This window comes from Adiantum capillus-veneris, chromosome 14 (genome assembly GCF_014529385.1).
Source record: "Adiantum capillus-veneris isolate H3 chromosome 14, ASM1452938v2, whole genome shotgun sequence".
Taxonomy (NCBI): Eukaryota; Viridiplantae; Streptophyta; class Polypodiopsida; order Polypodiales; family Pteridaceae; genus Adiantum; species Adiantum capillus-veneris.
In genome coordinates this window covers 36,181,959-36,200,094 of record NC_140944.1, presented here as the reverse complement: position 1 = coordinate 36,200,094, position 18,136 = coordinate 36,181,959, and positions in this window count along the sequence as shown.

The following is an 18,136-nucleotide window of genomic DNA, read 5'->3' as shown; positions in this document are numbered from 1 at the left end:
AGAGAGAGAACAGAGGACACACCCCACGTCGTCGTCGTAAGTGAAAATAGAGGCCACGCCCCATATTGGAGGGAACAAATAATATATCTTATGGTTATTAAAATTTCAAACTTCACTTGCTCTTTGGTTTCGAATAGATGCTAACAAGCACCTCTTACTAGCATTGTCCGGGACACCAAAAAGCATGACAAGTTAACATGCTTATACCCGAATCTCTTACGGTGGCACAAAGCTCTCCTCATGCAATGTGGCTCCCACTACAACAAGAATCATTATGCTAACATGGAGAGATCCTTGGTAGGACAATACAATAGCTTTCCATCAGCAACACACCCTTCCTTAACATAAGGGAACCCCCACCAAAGATATTTTTATGTGATAGGTCACCCCATGAGCATCCCATGTCATGGAATGGATGCAAGAACTACGACCGCACTACCCCTTGGAAGCTATTCATGAATGTATGTTTATCAAAGTCAATGAGAAGAAATTTGGACCCTTTTGTTTGTTGATGTGTAAGAGCAGTCTAGATCTACCATATTTCAGACTGTTTGATAAGCTAAATAAGATTTGTAGTCATTTAAAGTGTAAATTGGTCTTTGATAAGATTATACATGAGAATACAATATAAAGTAAAAGAGATCTCTAAAAAATAAACTACGGTGAGATTCCTACCATGCATGCTTGATACCATATCTCTCTTTGAACCCTTTGATTTCTATTGGTGTGGGGAGTCCAAGGGGGACCTATTTTCAATTTTTTAGCAATAAATTTTGTTTGAAATTTTTTTTGGTTGTTTTAAAGTTTGTACACAGTGTAGGAGTTCATTCTGATTGTTTTCCTTAAGTTTTAAATTTTGATTGAGGACACTTCTTGGAAGCCACTTTTGAAGGTGTTAGGGTTAGATTTTTGGAAAGTTTTGTACTCTTTGAACCCTTTGATTTCTATCGGTGTAGGAAGTCCAAGGAGGACCTATTTTTAAATTTTTAGCAATAAATTTTGTTTGAAGCAAATTTTGGTTGTTTTAAAGTTTGTACACTGTCTATGAGTTCATTCTAATCGTTTTCCTTTAGTTTTAAATTTTGATCGAGGGCACTCCTTGGAAGCCACTTTTAAAGGTGTTAGGGTGAGATTTTGGGAAAGTTTTGTATGTAGAAAATACAACCCTTAAAACAATGAAAACATTGGTTCTTTGATTATTTTTGGATTACATGGTTTTAATGCTCATTGGAGCCCCTAGATTAAGGAAACAGTAAGGAATGTCTATTTTACATTTATTTTTTCTTAAATTGCCAACTTGCACATTGATTTTCGGAGAATCCTAACAAGATATGAATTTTTTGCATCACATGTTGGTCGAAGAGCACAACGAGATGAATAAATTCATGTGAGACAAGCGCGAACAAATTTGCAGCCGATTGGAAACTACAAGATGTTGAAAACAACCTTAAAACTTGAATGATGGCCAAACAATAATATCTGCTTGTATTTGTCATTTTAAGGCCCTAGGGACCCTCAACAAGAGGGGTCACAAGGACACACAAAATGTTTGTCCATTTTGCGTGCCCTTGTGGCCCCTCTTGTTGAGGGTCCCTAGGGACTTCAAATGAAAAATAGGGCCTTTTTTTAATGCATGGCCATGAGATAGAGGTATAGTGTTTGATGTACTCATAGCAACCCCCTCCCCCCCCTGCCTTTCTTTGTGTTCAAAGGCCCCGGGCATTCACTCTGTAAAATTTTCCTATATCACGTGCATTCACCAAAAAGGATTAAAAGTAGGGGCCTTATCTACACATGTTTTTTGTAACTTTACAAGAATATTAAATCCCTTCTTTTGAACACATGTTCTATGTTACATATAATTTAGTGAACTCCTCGGATCAAAGGCCTATATGCACTAAACATTTAGCACAAGAAAACGACCGAACAAGGAGCCAATTTTTACTTCCTTGTGTCCACCCCTTGTTCTTGGGAATGTTTTGGTAAATCCATTTCTTTGGTATTTGAAACCACATGTGACCCATATTGTTATAGTATCCAGCCAAAGGTTTCTTGATTAGCAGTTCACATAGGCTCGAGTAGTACATATCTTCTATGTTAACAATGCATGCATCTATAATTTATGTTTACACTTGCTCTATCCGAATGAGCTACAGTAAAAATCATATCTGCAATTTAACAGTTAAGTTCACAAGGTGATAGCTATTGGTATCATCTTTAGAAATACCAAAGAAATAACTACCAATAGCTAATGAATAGGGATATTTAAGAAGATTTGATACCAAAAACTTGTAACCACTACTCAAAAAGGTGGAAACTCAAATGCTTTACAATGTATGTATGTTGAAACAAGAATCAATAATAAGTTAATTGCTCACCTATCAATCACCGCTATACATCGACACCTCCATCTCAAGTTGTCCTTTGTCTAAGTCAAGCTTGGCATATGCATAGTATGGAAACAATAACATGTTGGAAAGAAAGAGTTTAGCTTTGTCAACTTGTGAAACGTTGCTAATAAAGCAAGATATATTCAACATCCCCAAATGAGGACATCTTGACAAAGGTGATGGTCCACTTTAATAAGAATAACCATTAATGCTTAGGGGGTGCACTATGTAATCATGTTAATGTATGACATGAGTTCAAAAGGAGGGGTTTTAAAATGAAAAACTTTAAGCAATTTAAGAGAGATACATTAAAATAAGGGGTTTTTATATTCAATTTTGGAAAAAAATCTTAAAATAAAGGGTCATTTATTCATTCAGACATGTTAAAAGAAGGGATTTTTTAATACCCCGTGAGTGCACATTGTTAGGGGTTTTTTGGAAGAAGTGATTGCACATATTTACATACACATGCATGTGCATCAAATAAAGGATTGCCCATTTTCTAGAGCTAGGTCGTTGCGTGGGGCCCACATGTGTACAGGTACGACAACGTGTACATAGTACATCGATTTCATTATCACCAATACTAGTGCATTTTTTCTATAATAATGAGGAGTTGGTAGCACGTAAAACTTATCAAGGAAGCTATACGCGGGCCAATGACATGAGGTAAGCAGGTGCGTTAGATGGCATCAAGTGGCATCAGGAGATCGAATGGGGTCAATACTTGCACGTGGGTAAGCGAGGACGCAACATGGGTGTTTTATTGTGATGATTATGTTGAAAGGTCATCATGAGGACTATATTTGGGTGCCACTTCACGTGATTGCGGGATGCATTATTGGAAAAAGTTGAGTGCCAAGTGTGCGGATGGATGTTGAAGGGTGACAAAAATACACTACGTGACCATTTTTTGTCCTGTTCGGGGTCCGTTGGAGGTCAATCGAAAGGCCAAAGGTGCCGAAGGGATAAAGTGAAGTGTGGACATTGAAAAAAATGAGAAAAAACTAGCAAAGTGTAAAGAGAAGAGGAGGAACAACTGCAACTGAGTTTTTGCTGTTTTTGGAGCCTGTTTTGGCCATAAACTGCTCATCCAAGGTCGATGGACTTGAGTGCTTTGATATTGTAGACTGGGGTTTTTGGCCGCTCCGAACGCAATGGCACTGTCCATTTTGCCAAATTCCTCACTTGTTCATGTTGTTTTGGCTGTGTATGTTTCTCATGTGAGCGAAGCCTCTATTCAAATTTGTGATTATATCTGGCATATTTCATCCATATTGTGTGAGCTATTTGCCCCATTGGTGTTGGCCCAAGCTCAATTGTATTTAAACATAAAAAAAATTCCTCGTTTGAGCTGAGGTTTTTGTGTGTGTGTGTGTCTCTGTGTTGAGTGGGCAAATGGATAGTCTCTCTCCTCTCACTCCATCAGTGTGTTCCCTGTCTCGGACAGGTGGGTTGTGTAAGCCGAGTGGTGTCCCATAGTGTGTGTGTGTGTGTCATCCCAAGAGTGTGTGTCAAGTCATTATAGAGACGTTGTGTGTGTTTCCATCCCGCTCACATTCTTTTGGCGCCCCCATTGAGGATCTTCTTCGAGTACCTTCAGCCTCCGGAGTACATATTGCAGATTATAGGTCACAGGTTACAGGGACAGGGATAGGGAGAGGTAGAAGTACACGTATATGTGATTCACATAGGTACAGGTACCTGGAGTAGAGTGATACACTTGAAGTGGGAGTCACTTGCAGTTGTCGTGGGTATGCATCATTTGGCGCATGTTTGAGCGTATTGTCTGGTATTGTACGTTACTTGTGGATACTTTCATTGTACGCCTTTGTGGAGCCATACTTAGTTTTATTGAGAAATCCCATCCATTTTTGAGACTTGGTCTGGAAGATAGTCATTTCAGAGACTTGACTATACGAGGTTTGCATAAGCTTTCATGAGAGAGTCGATAGCGTGAGGTTTTATTGAGCTGGGGGATTCTCAAATGTGAGATCATTTTGGTGATACAGGTGGCTGGAGCACCCTTTTCATGACCTCTCCATAGACTATGTACTAGTGATTCCTCATGCTCGGGTTCTATTGTTGGCACGTTTTGCATACATATACAGTCTATATTTACTTTTGGGAAAACTCTTCCAAATTTTTTCCAAGTTGTGATGGCTGGTTTTTTGGTCTTTTGGGCCATTTATGCTGATATGCTTCTGAAATTTTGGCAAAATCAGAAGATAAGTTAGGTGTGCCTTCTTGGGAGCTGCATGGTTGGCTTTAATGGATGATCAAAATGGACCTCAATCCACTCCTTTTCATTTTGCACAAAGAATCCAGATAAATGTTCATGTATCTAGGAATATTTTTTTCCAGCAGCACATACTCTTTATGTTCAGGCCAAGAAGATTAAGAGAGATAGTGGAATCCCCTTTGACTGTTGTAATTTCGATGATTAACTATGAAAACTCATTTGATGTTCATGTATTTGTCCTTATCTAAAGATGAGCTCCATTGAAGTTTCTGAGGATTGCGTCAGTAAAATGGTTTGGGATCTTGCACCTGTGTTAGAAGGGGTTCTCAAAGAATCAAACTTGGGTAGCCATGGATTTGTCTTATCCGGAGTTTCATGGCAGAGTGATGAAGATGTGGAAGATTTTTGGAAAATATGGAGATTGCCAATCAGATTCATGATATGGCATAGATGTTACGTCTTCTCTAGATTTGTTTCAAGAGTGATGCATGAGTTTGGTCCAAATCATTTGAAGAGGAGTTGCGTGTGGCCGATCCATCTGTGAGATTAAGTTGGGATAATCTATGTCATGTATTGGAAGGGAAGGTGAGGCAGTAGATGCATACGTACATAAGTTTTCACTGGCATGGGAGAGGATGTGCAAGGCCTTAGCACAACGGGTACCCCCACCTAACATGATGAAGAAGGACAGGTTCTTGGCTGGTCTTTGGGAGAATATACGTTGGAGAGTGGAGCTAAATAAGCCTAAGACATATGAAGATGCACTAGGTGTAGCGAGGAACAAAGAGTGGAATTTGAGAAGAATGAGTCAGCTAGGAGTACAGTCTTTGCCTAGGAGGTCTGAATTTCAGTTTATGGATTCTTTGCAAGGTCGCATGCTAGGGGTTCATCATGAACCAGTGCTTTCTGTTACTCCTCAGGTTATGACAGCAGTGGTCACTACAGCAGTGCAAGAAGATGGGCTAAGGCAAGACATGAGGCAAGTGGTAGATATAATGAAGAATCTCAGTGTAAACATGCTAGGTAATGTGGGAATAATCGAGGTCAGGGGAGGTTTGCAAATCAGCCAAGAGGTGAAGAAAGACCCAGGAATGGTGTTGGACAAAGAAATGGTAGAGTCTGTGGAGGCAGCCACCCACGTGTTATAATTGCGGAGAGTTGGGCCACATCACCCCGCAATGTGATAAGCCACCAAGGATGGGGGAGACATGTATCCATTTCCAAGGCAGGTGCTAACTAGGTCAAATGAATATGGCATTGAGATTAAGAGAGAAGAAGGAGCTAGTGGATTAACCCAGGAGGAAAAGAAAAAGACAAAATTGATAAGTGTGGTCACTTTGGAGAAGGCAGCAAAGCTGGAGGATACATTAGTGATGCCTATTGGGAAGAGGACCACACAGGATAAGGAAGGAAGAAGTGCCCCAAGTCCTAGCAAGAACAAGGGAAAGAGCCATGAAGGCGAGGATGTCAAGGCAAAGAGGAAAAGAAGGGCTTGTCACAAGTTTCTTGTTTCAAATTTTCCACTAGGGGATGGGCAATTAAGCTATGACTTGAAGGAGGATCTGACAAGCAGGAAATTAGATGTTATTTTTGGGCAGCTTATAGAGATGTTGCTTAAGCTAAAGAGACAGTGGAAGAGGATGGTTAACCCAATGCAGAAATAATCAGAGAGAGGTTCAGTGAAGGTATTGGAAATGGACGAGCTACAGACATTTTCCCAATAGTATATGTGTGGCGATGACGGAGGAAAGCGAACCCCGAACCCCTCGAGCCTGTCATGGTAAAGAGAACAGGGGGCACCACCTTGCTTTGAGCTGCTAGGACGCAGACCACAATGATATGAACACTGCAAACTTACACACACACACACACACAGATTGAGATTGACAAATGATGAAAACCCTTGGGGGTGTGAGGGATAATTATTTTTGCAGTATTTACAACTACCTTCCTTCGGCGAGGTGGCACACCATGGTGATAGAGAAGTAGGGAGAGAGAATGGTGAAAAAAATACTTGGTGCGTTCTCTAAGATGACTCAATGATTGTGAAGCTTTCTACCAAGAGAGTGTATATGTGTGTGCATCGACCATTGGAGTCGAGAGGTGGGCGTGGCTCCCTTCACATGGTGAAATTCCCAAGGCAAACCAACACACAAGCCCCCTCCGCGTGATTCCAATTAGTGTCAACTCTTCCCACTATACTCTACCAAGTGCTGACCCCTCGTGAGCCCCCCCCCCCCCGATAGTGACCTCTCAGTACCAATTTATAGGTGTTGGTTGCTTGGATTATGGTAATCCTGGTGTGATAAGGGTAAGCTAATCGAGGAGACAAAGAAAGTGGTGGGCCCGGTGTGGTTGACCCTTGCTTTGTTTTGGGTGGTTATTAAAAGATGAGAATATCTAGGTGGGCCTTTGTGACCATCACCTAGAGAGGGGAAATTTACAAATTGGGGAATTGTACAATGGCTTGGGTGAAAACTGAAGAAATGATGAACATAACCTACAAATTACTGAAAATGGCATCTTGGTTGCGTGATGCCGGCGAATGGTGTGTTGTCGGTGCGTCGGTGTAGCACGTACTTCTTTTCGGGGTCGGCCGGGGCATGCCTTTGACGCATTTCTCCTCTTTGTTGTTGGCGGCGCGTGATTTGGGTCCTCCTTATTTTTTGTTGTCGTCGTAGTCATGGAATCCTTTGGTTTTTTTTGTATTGTGGTGCGTATATGTGTACGTGTGTATGTATGGTGCATGTGGGTGGATGTGTGTATATATATAGATGTGGGTGCGTATGCGTGAGTGTGTGTGTGTGTATTTGTATATGTATGTGCGTGCACGCAAGCGTGCGTGGGAACGGGGCTTTTTTATAATATATATATTATATATATGCTTTTCTTTTAAGTTTTTTTTTCCAGGTTGGCGGCCTGCTGCAGCTACGTGAGGGTGAGTGAGGGGGGGGGGGGGGGGGGGAATGGTGTGTGTGTGTGTGTGTGTGTGTTGTTGCAAGGGGTGTGTGTATGTGTGTATAAGGGTGAATGTGTGTGTGTATTGTGTTGTGTGTATAGAGAGAGAGAGAGAGAAAATTTTTTCTACGTCTACAGGTCGAGAGAAGGCGAGAGAGAGAGAGAGAGAGAGATATGCTGGGGCGGGCACTGTGTGCAGAGCACCAGAGAGTGAGAGAGATGGGTTAGGTGGGAGAGTGTGTGGCGTTGGAGCCTTCGGCCTTGGTCCGGGAGAAGCAGAGGGGAGGTGATGGCGTGGCGATAGAGGGTGATGAGGGGGGGGTTTAGTCAACGGGCATTCAGGGAGTTATAGAGAGAGAGTATATAATAAAAGGCGGTTCCCACTGGGGGGGGGGGGGGGGGGGGGGGGGGGGGGAAGCGAGTGTGTGAGGGTGTGGGTTGGTGATAGGGAATGGGTGAGAGAGGATAGGGTGTGTGTGTGTGTGAATGAGAAGAGAATGGAGAGAGAGAGAGAGATAGATTCCTTTTATGGTCTGCGGGGCCACTCTCCCAAAGAGAGAGAGAGGATGGGTAGGTCTAGGTGAAGATAGGGGGGGGTATAAAGCTGGTGGTCCGCCAGGGTTGGAGAAGAAAACAGAGGGGGGGGAATATGGCTGAAGGGGTGTGTATGAGAGGAGAGGTAGGGGTAGCGGGCCAAGGGAGGGAGAATGAGGTTGAGGGAAGGGTGAGGCGAGCGGGTGGGGAAGAGAGAGGGAATATTTCCAGCTATCGGCTTGCATAGAGAGCGAGGGAGGGGGTGTGGGAGGGGTGTGTGTGTATAAGAATGAGGTCGTGTGCGGCTATGGCTCAACACAGCGGAAGCGCGAGAGAGAAAGCGAGAGAAGGCGGTGGGTGCTTGAGCCGCTCCTGGCCGAGGGTGTCCAGTAAGGGGGGGTTATTGAGGGTCAATGAGGTGCGGAAAAGAGAGATAATATTAAAGGGAGAGAGAGAGTGTGTGATCGGCCATTGGTAGGCAACGAGGGAGATAGAGAGAGAAAATGGCCGGGCCACTTGCATGGGCTGTGATGAACAGTGCTAGGCCATGAGCGAGAGAGAGAGGGAGAGAAAAATGGAAGAGAGAGATGGAGTCCTGCGAGGTTGGGGTATGGATGAGTTAGGGCTGCGAGGTTGGCCAGGGCATTGCTTAAACTTCCTGATGGTGTCGCTAAGTCTTTGGCAAGGGAAAAATAATTTTTTTTGTTTGATTTTCAAAATTCGGCCATCATTATCCCTCTCCTTTTGGCTAGAGGCATTCATGCTTCTAGCCCTTCCTCTACATCTTTAGCTGTGGAGTTAGAGGGTTCTCCCTCTTCTGTAATGTCTAGCATGAATTTTGGATCAAAACTAAGAAAATACCTTTTCAGTCTCCATCCATTAACCCTAGTCTTGTGAATTCTCCCATTTGCTTCCATCAGCTTATAGCTGTTGTTGTCATAGCGCTTCTTGATGACGAATGGTCTCTCCCATCTGGGTTGAAATTTCCTGTCCTTCCTGGTGTTAAATCTATTGTCGTACCTCAGCACTAACATACCTTTTTCTAGTCCCTTTTCTTTCAGTCCTTGATTGAAAGTGAGCCGGTGTCAATCTGCCTGTGTTGCATGGTGATTGATCGCTTCTTCCCTATCTAGTTGGAGTCTCTCTAGATCCATGATATGGTTTCTGATATTTACAATTGGACATTGTATCTGGTTAGCCAAAACTCATAAGCTGGCTATCTGTACCTCAATGGGTAGAATTGCTTCCTTTCCATAAACTAGATGGAAAGGGGTGAAACCTAATGATGTTTGGAAGTTGTTTGGTAGGCCCAAAGTGCTGCCATGAGATGTTTATCCCAATCCCCTGTGTGATTGTTCACCTGCTTTGTGATGATTTTTGCAAATCATTCCATTTACCTTCTCTACCAGACCATTGCATTCTGGATAGTATGGTGGAATGTTGGCGTGTGATGCCTAACTTCTTCATTAGTTCTCCCACCAATTCACCTCTGAATCCTGGTCCTCTATCTGATATTATCTCAAGAGGAGTGCCAAAACGGCAACAGATATGCTCAAAAATGAACTTTTCTACCTCTTGGGCTGTAATGCGGGTGGTGGCTGTTGCTTCTGCCCATCGAGTTATGTAGTCTACACCCACTATGATGTATAGTTTACCTGATTGGGCCCCTGGTAAAGGACCGACTACATCTATTCCTCATTTCTCAAATGGACCATATGAAATGATAGGAGTTTGTGGCTCGTAGGTTAATGTGAGATCACTGGCCACTTGACAAGCCTTACATGTTTTGCACCAATGGTGTACATCCCTGTTCAAGCTAGGCCAAGAGTATCCTGCCTGTAGAATCTTCCTACTGGTGATATCTAGAGCAAAATGACCGTCGCAGATGCCATTATGGCAACTTGAAATCACCTCTCTGATCTCACTGGAGGTTGGCACCCACCTGAGAATTTGATCCTTGCCCTTATAGTACAAGTGGTCATTTACAAGGTGGTATCTGGTAGCCTTCCTGACCAGCCACTGCTTCTAGCCTTTGGTGTATCCTTTCGGACATTCTCCTATTTCTAAAAAACTGATGACATCAGGCATAGCATGACTACCTTGAAAGAGGGGTACCTTCAGTTTCATGGCTCCTACGGGAGCGTCTTGTATTCTCTCTTTGGCTAGAGCATCTGCTTCCTGATTTTCTACTCTGGGGACATGAAATAGTTTCACTGCTTCAAATTCCTTAGAAGATCCTTAACTTGGCGTAGTTGACCGAGTAAATCCTGATTCTTACAAACCCATGTGCCATTTATTTGCCTTATCAAAAGCAAAGCATCGCCAAACACATTTAGGTGTTGAATTCCTTGTGATATACATTGTTCCAACCCAAGAATTAGGGCTGCATATTCTGCTTCATTGCTGGAGTGGGAGTGTAATAACTGCCCAATGGAGAATACTCTTTCTTGTTGTTCATTGAAAATGACTATGCCTGCTGCAGACTGGTCCATTGTTTTCTTGTATGCTCTGTCAAAGAAAAGAGAGTGAGCTCTTTCTAGCCTAGGACTCTCTACCATTGGTGTTTCTTCCTTCCCTTCCGTGTTAACCTTCAGCTTCTTCTCATAATGGTGATGAGTGAGAATTCCCGCTAAACTAGCCCTGATGGAGTTTTCTACTTTCATGGTGTAGTCAAACTCTTGTAACCTAATTAATTACTTTGAGATCCTAGATGAGACATCCATGTGTCGCATTACATATGGAAAAACCTCTTCCATTGTCAGGATTACAAAGGGTCCAGGCAGGAGATAGGAGCGGAACTTTGCAGTGGCAAACATTAGTGCCATAACCATGTGTTCTACTTCGGTAAATCCCTTTTCTGACAGGGTCATGACATGACTAGAGAAGTAAATAGGACGCATAAAAGAAGTTTGGGGGTCCTTTTGCATTAGCACGGCTCCGAGTGTATCACTTCCTACACTAGGGTTCACATAAAATGGCTCGTCCTACTTAGGAGGTGAAATGGTGGGAAGCTTAGCTAGGATTTTCTTTACCTCAGTAAACTGCTGCTCATTCTCTTTTCTCCATGAGAAGACATCCCTTTCGATGAGTTGTTGTAGGGGAAGGACCACTTGAGATAGCAAGTGAATGAACCTGCTTAAGTATCTTACCTTCTAAAGGAAAGAAACCAGCTGCTTAGCAGTGGTGGGTGACGACAAAGATACCAGTGTCTGGATCTTGCTAGGGTCAACCTCAATCCCTTTTGCTGAAATTTCATGGCCAAGGAGGGTGACTTTGCTTTCACCAATGTGACACTTATCCACGTTGAGTTAGCCACCCAAGGTTTGCACCCTGGTTAATCCATCATAGACTTTGCTTAAATGGAAGGGCTCGTGAACTATAGATGCAAAAATCATCTATGAAACCTGTATTGATGTTCCAAAGTAGGTCTAGTAAACAAAGGTCACATAGCGCTGAAATGTGGCCGGGGCGTTAGTGAGGCCAAACGGCATCACTATGTAGGCAAAGCATCCCCAAGGTGTGATGAAGGTTGTCTTATTCTGATCTTCTTCTGCAATGCTAATCTATCCTGAGTAGCCATTGCACATTGTGTATCGTTCGTGACCTACCACTTCATTGAGAATTTCATCCTGGAATGGGAGGGGAAAGTGATCCCTCTTCATGGCTGCAATGAGAGGTTTATAGTCCACGCAGACTCTCCACTTACCATTCTTTTTTGGTGTGACTACTACTTGGGAGACCCACTTTGAGTCTTCGACAGGGTAGATGAAACCTGCTCGCAACAAACTTCTCACTTCCATAAGTAGTGCCTCTTGTTGAATTACTCCAAGTCTTCTGAGCTTTTGTCCTACGGGTTTACTGCCTTTCTTGAGTTTTATGTGGTGTTGCACTATTGTAATTCCTGTGATCTTATCATAGCCATCAATGAACAAAGTAGTGAAGTTACCTAGCATGGAGACATACTCCTTCCTTTCTTCATTTGTTAACTCATTTGAGAGCATTTTTTGTAACTTACCTACATCCTCCAAGGACTGCGTACCTGATGATTCCTCTTGGTTTGTCAAGGGTGTTTCAGATTGTGTCAATCTTTTTGGATCTTTAAGAATGATCCCCATTACCTCGATGCTACTTTCACTTCCGTCGGTGGTGGTTGTCTCTTCTCCTGAGGTAGACGAATAGTCGCTGGTGGACTCATCTTCTAAACCCTCCAAGATCAAGTTGCACTGCTTTCTAGTCCTCATGTCATAGAATTTGGACTTCTCTTTAGCGTCCTTCATCTGAATCATTCCGGTGCTCCAATCTTGTTTAGCCTCCATATCCATAAGCCAAGGCCTCCCAAGAATGATGGGGTAGCCCTCCCCTTTGTGTGGCATGACGAAGATGTCTACCTCCACTTCTGTATTGAATGATTTTAATTGACCGCATTTACAATGCCCACGCATTTCACTCATACATTTTTTGTCGTCTTGGTTCGGCAGGGTGCTGGCCTACTTACCTCTAGACCTAGATGGTGCATCATCTTTTCACTCATGACGCATATTTGCGCACCACCATCTATGTAGACGTTTGAGATTCGTTGCCCATTGATGTGAGCATCCATGGTCGGTAGGATGTCGTCGAGATCCCTCCAGAGATAGCCCCAGCTATCATGGGTCTTGATTTCCTGGTGCTTACCATTTTTGTCCATCACCTCCTCATCCTTGGTGCAAGGTGAAGTAATTGGGGCCAAGTTATCTTTGGGCCCTGCATTAACACATCCTGAACTAAGTCATAGGGTTTTGCATACTCACCTAGTGAGAAGTCCACAATGTCTATCTTCCGTTGCGGTTTAGCTGCTTGCTTGCTAGACACGGCCTTCCCTTTCATCTTCTCTTCTCTTTCAGAGGCTTCCTCGTGCCTGGCACGCTTCACTCCCATAGCATCCGCTTCTTCTACCTTCGCTTTCTCTTTGTGCTTCTCTCAAATTGATTCTTCTACCTTTGCCTTCCCTTTAGCCTCCAAGCTTATAACACTCACCGCTTGGTTCATAGCAGGTGGTGGGGGTAGTGGTGGAATGAGAGGTTGGGGTAGTGGTTTCTGTTGTACAGGTGGTCGAAGGATTTGGACCGGTGGGATCGGCCCTGGTTGCCTAGGTGGTGGTGGTCTTGCTCTTGGCGGAGAGATTTGATTCTATCTCCCCCCTATATTGAAATGCTGCCTCCTTGGGTGTGGGCAGTAGTACATTCCATGGCCGTATTCCCTGCAATTTTAATAGGTGTACTCCTGGTTCTGCCTTGTTGTCCTCTTCCTTGTTCTGGATTCTTGACAGGTGCATGCCCGTGCTACACCAGATGCACAGATAAACTCTCTAGTTGGGTGGTTATGCGACTCAGCAAGTCTTGCTGCTCTTCTGATGCCTCTTGTGGTTGGGCTCTATGACTGGCTATTGCAATCAGTGGGGTTGGTTGGGCAAAGCTTGTTTCCTTTGACTCGTTTACTCTTTCTTGCATGTGAAACTTTTTGTCTTTAAGGTGGGCTACTTCGACTGCCAACTCATATGTTGCAGGAAACCTTCCCTTCACCTTCTCTCTAAGCGGCGACCATAGACCAGCAATAAAACGGTCCTTCTTTAGGAAATTGGTGCTCCTTCACTTTTCTCCAATGAGGCAACCCATCTCTCCCATAAGTCCACAAATTTGGAATTGTAGGTGGCATACTCTAGCATACCTCCTTGCTTCAATTCCGTTAGTAGCTGCCATAGCTTCTCCGAGGTTGTGCCTCCACCAAACCTCTTTACAAAAGCATCCCTTAACACATCCCATGCCATCTTGGTGGCCTGGGGCAATGCATTATACTAGGACTTGGCCTCTACTTTCATTATAGAGGAAAAATTCTAAGTCGTGAAACGTCGTCATCTTTGTTGGAGAGGACACAAGCAATGTCGAAATCATCCAAAAAGTCAGTGGTGAGATCTTCTCCCTTCTTTCCATTGAATGTGGGGAAAGAAAAACTTGCCATGGTAGTGACTCAGGAAATTACAAACCTTATTTTATTATTATTATAAATATATATATTATATATTAACAATAGCAGCGGCTCATAGCGGCTTTTTACAGGGTTGGGTGGATAGGTTAAAACAGGATAAAGATAGAAACATTAAAGGAATGATGGTAATCCAATATGGGGAGAATAATAGGGTTTGGGGAATTGAGGATTTCTCCTAGTACCGCCGCACGGAATAGGTATACGATCTTCTGTTGGTAGAAGACTTTCCTATCTACATAGATGTTCACATGCATATGTTGCAGGAATCTAAACGGGAATGTCGTCAACCCGTTTTCCATCATGCACAAAGGGTGGAATACTTACTTATACTCTTACCGTGCCAGTGTTGATGAGTCGGCACATCCACAAGAGGTCATCTCCTTTCATGGGCTCTACCTTTCCTTACTTTCCTCAGCACGTACGGGGTGATGGTGACGCGTCTGACCACTCCCAGCCTCTTGGCTAGTAGCAATTACCGGTAATTTCTGTAGTCGGCGTGTTGCATGAATTCTAATCCATTCAGTTGCAACTCGTCCCCAGTGTTGAGATGTAGAGAGAAAGAGAGAGAGATGAGACAAGAGACACACCATATACGCTCCCAAAGACTGATTCATATTGAGGACAAGATACAAATATATAGGTGAGACCAAGTTGAGTAGAGTAAGCCATATATAGCTCCAACACCCCCACTCAAACAAAGGTCTCTAGTTTTGGATGAAAAAACCCTTGGGGAGTTCAAGGGAAAAACCCAAGCCCCTATACAACGTGAAAATATGAACCAGCAATGAGGATGTGAAAGTGAACTGTGAATCTATGTACAAATATTCAAGTGACTCAGAGATCACAATGTGCAAATGTGGAGTGTGCATAGTGCACGGTACCTAAAAGATTACAATGTCATATGTACAAAGCTATTACAATAGCAAAGAAGCTAATCTAGAAAGAGTGAGGCGAAGCAACTCCAAGCTCCGAGCACAAGAGGATGAAACGTGACTCGTTGAGGCCTTTGGTCAAAATGTCTGCAATCATCTGGTCACTTGGAAAGTGTTCAACCATAATGGTTCCTTTGCGTACTTCATACCTGACATAATTATAATGGACAGCAATGTGCTTTGACTTATTATGTTGAACATAGTCTTTTGCAAGACTAATAGCACTTTGGTTTGTCACACCGCAAGGCTGTGCTAGAAAGAGGAGAGTGACCAATATCAACCAGCATTTGTCGAAGCCAAATCAACTCACGAGCTTCAAGTGATGCCGCAACATATTCTGACTCAGTCGTAGAAACTGCAATACAACGTTGTTTCTTGCTGGTCCAAGAAACAAGACAACCATTTATAAAGAAGCAATTTTCACTAGTAGATCGCATAGATAAATGTGAGCTTGCCCAGTATGCATATGTGTAACCCAAAAGAGAAAGAGATTGCATAGAATCCGATGTGAGTTGTCGTCGATAGACTAAACCAAAATTTGTAGTGCCTTTCAAGTATTTCAATATACGCTTTGCAGCAGACCAATGCTTAAGAGAAGGACATGCAAGATGTTGTCCAAGATAATTAGCAGCAAACAGAATATTAGGATGAGTGTTGATGCCAACAAACTGAAGACATCCAATCAAGTTAGCATAAGGTTGATTTGTGACATGTTGACCGCCATTGTTAGAAGTGTTCTTCGTAGAGCTCGCAAGACAAGGTGTGTTGGCTGAATGTGCAGATTCCATACCAACTTTTTTGAATAGTATCTGCAATAAACTTTGACTGTCGAAGGAATAAAATACCTTTTGTACGGTTCCGTTGGATTTGAATGCCAAGACACGAGTGAATCTCTCCAAGATCCACCATATCAAATGCAGAAGACAATAACTTTTTCACTTGCTGAAGAAATCCCAAATCATTGGAAACAAGGATGGTATCATCCACATAAAGAGCAAGAATCACAAAACTGCTACCTTGGTGTTTTATGTATAAGTTGGGGTCTAAAGAGCAAGAGATGAATCCTTTAGAGGTGAGAAAAAGATCAAATTTTGTATACCAGGCTCGCGAAGCTTGTTTGAGACCAATAGTGCCTTATGGAGTTGAGCAACAAGTTCTTCTTTACCTGGAATAACAAACCCTTCTAGTTGTTCCATATAAATGTCCTCTTCCAAGTCACCATTAAGAAAAGCAGTTCGCACATCCATTTGATGAGCTTCTAAATCAAATTGAACAGCAAATGCCAATAAAACTCGAACACTTGTAATGTGAACAATTGGTGAAAAAGTTTTTTGATAATCAACACCAGCTACTTGGGAGTAAACTTTTGCAACTAAACGCACCTTGAACTTGTCAAAAGATCCATCTGATTTTACTTTTGTCTTATACACCCACTTACATTTAATAGCTGTACAACCAGGAGGTAATTTAGTTAGTATCCATGTACCTTTAGAGATAAGAGAATCGTACTCTTCTTCCATAGCCTCTTGCCATTGATCCTTTTGTGGTGAAGAGATAGCTTCATCATAAGCAACGGGATCTTCAGAAGTAGAAAAAGCATTATCAGCAATATCGTCATCATAAACATGACATGAGCCATGTTCAAAATCAATAGGCAGATCAACAAAAATATCAATAGCATCATTGGCAACATTCGAAATGGATGGTTGTGAAAAGGAAAGTTGCTCTATAGGAAGAGTTTCATCTTTTGAAAGAAATGGAAAAGCCTAAAACAATGATTTAATATCATCAGAATCATCCATGGACCATGAGCCTCCCATAAGCTGTTCGTTAAAAGTAGCATCACGATTCACAATTACTTTCTTGGAGAAAGGGTCCTAGAATTTGTAGCCTTTGGAAGTGTCAGAATATCCAATAAAAATAACTTTAAGACCAGGAGCATCAAGCTTTGTTCGTGTTTTTTTGGGAACATGAATATAAGAAATACATCCAAAGGTTCGAAAATGAGATACAGAAGGAATGTCACATGTCCATGCTGTGATGGGTATCTTACGAGAGGGTGCAGTAGTAGGAAGATGATTCTGAATAAATACTGTTGTCAAAGTAGCTTCAGCCCAAAAAACACGAGATAAGCCAGAATGAATCAGCATACATCTTACAGCATTGAGAATAGTGCGATTCTTTCGTTCAGCAACACCGTTATGTTGAGGCAAATATGGAATAGTGTGTTCATGATGACTTCCACTGTCAACACAGTAACTCACAAACTCTCGAGAAACATATTCGCCTCCATTGTCACTACAAAGCTTCTTAAGGCGACGACCAGTTTGAAGTTCCCCAGCCTTGTGGAATTGTTTGAAAATAGATAAGGCTTCAGATTTTTGTCTAAGTAGAAATACAGTCGTATATCTTGAGAAATCATCAATGAAAGTAATGAAGTAGCGATATTGTGATCTTGAAGAAGGTAGAGGTCCACATATATCAGTATGAACAAGATCCAATATGTCATGAGAATGAGTTGTATTTGAAAGAGGAAAGGGTTTACGATTGTGTTTTCCAAGAGCACAAAATTCACAAAATCCATATGGGGATGGGCTTTAAGATCCATGCCATGAACAAGATCACGACGTTGAAGATTAAGGAGTTTTGACAAATCAGCATGAACAAAACGGTGATGGCATACTTTGCAATCATGATCACCTGGAGCAGTGACAACATTTTCTACAGCATCGTTGAGAGAGAGTTCAAACAAATTACCATTTCAAGGAGCAGTGGCTATAGTCTGCCCATCTTTCTCAATTCGGCATTTGGTATGATCAAATCCAACAAACATACCAAGATCAACAAGTCTAGCAACTGAAAGAAGATTACTTTGAAGATCTGGTACATGTACTCCTCGCAAAATTTGAGTGGAAGAAGATAAGGTACCAAGATATAAGTCTCCAATACCCTTTACTTGACAAGTAGTATCATCAGCAAGGTAAACAACGCGTTGAACTAGTAGTGGATGATAGTTATGCAACCACTTAGATTGATATGTAATATTTCCTGTAGCA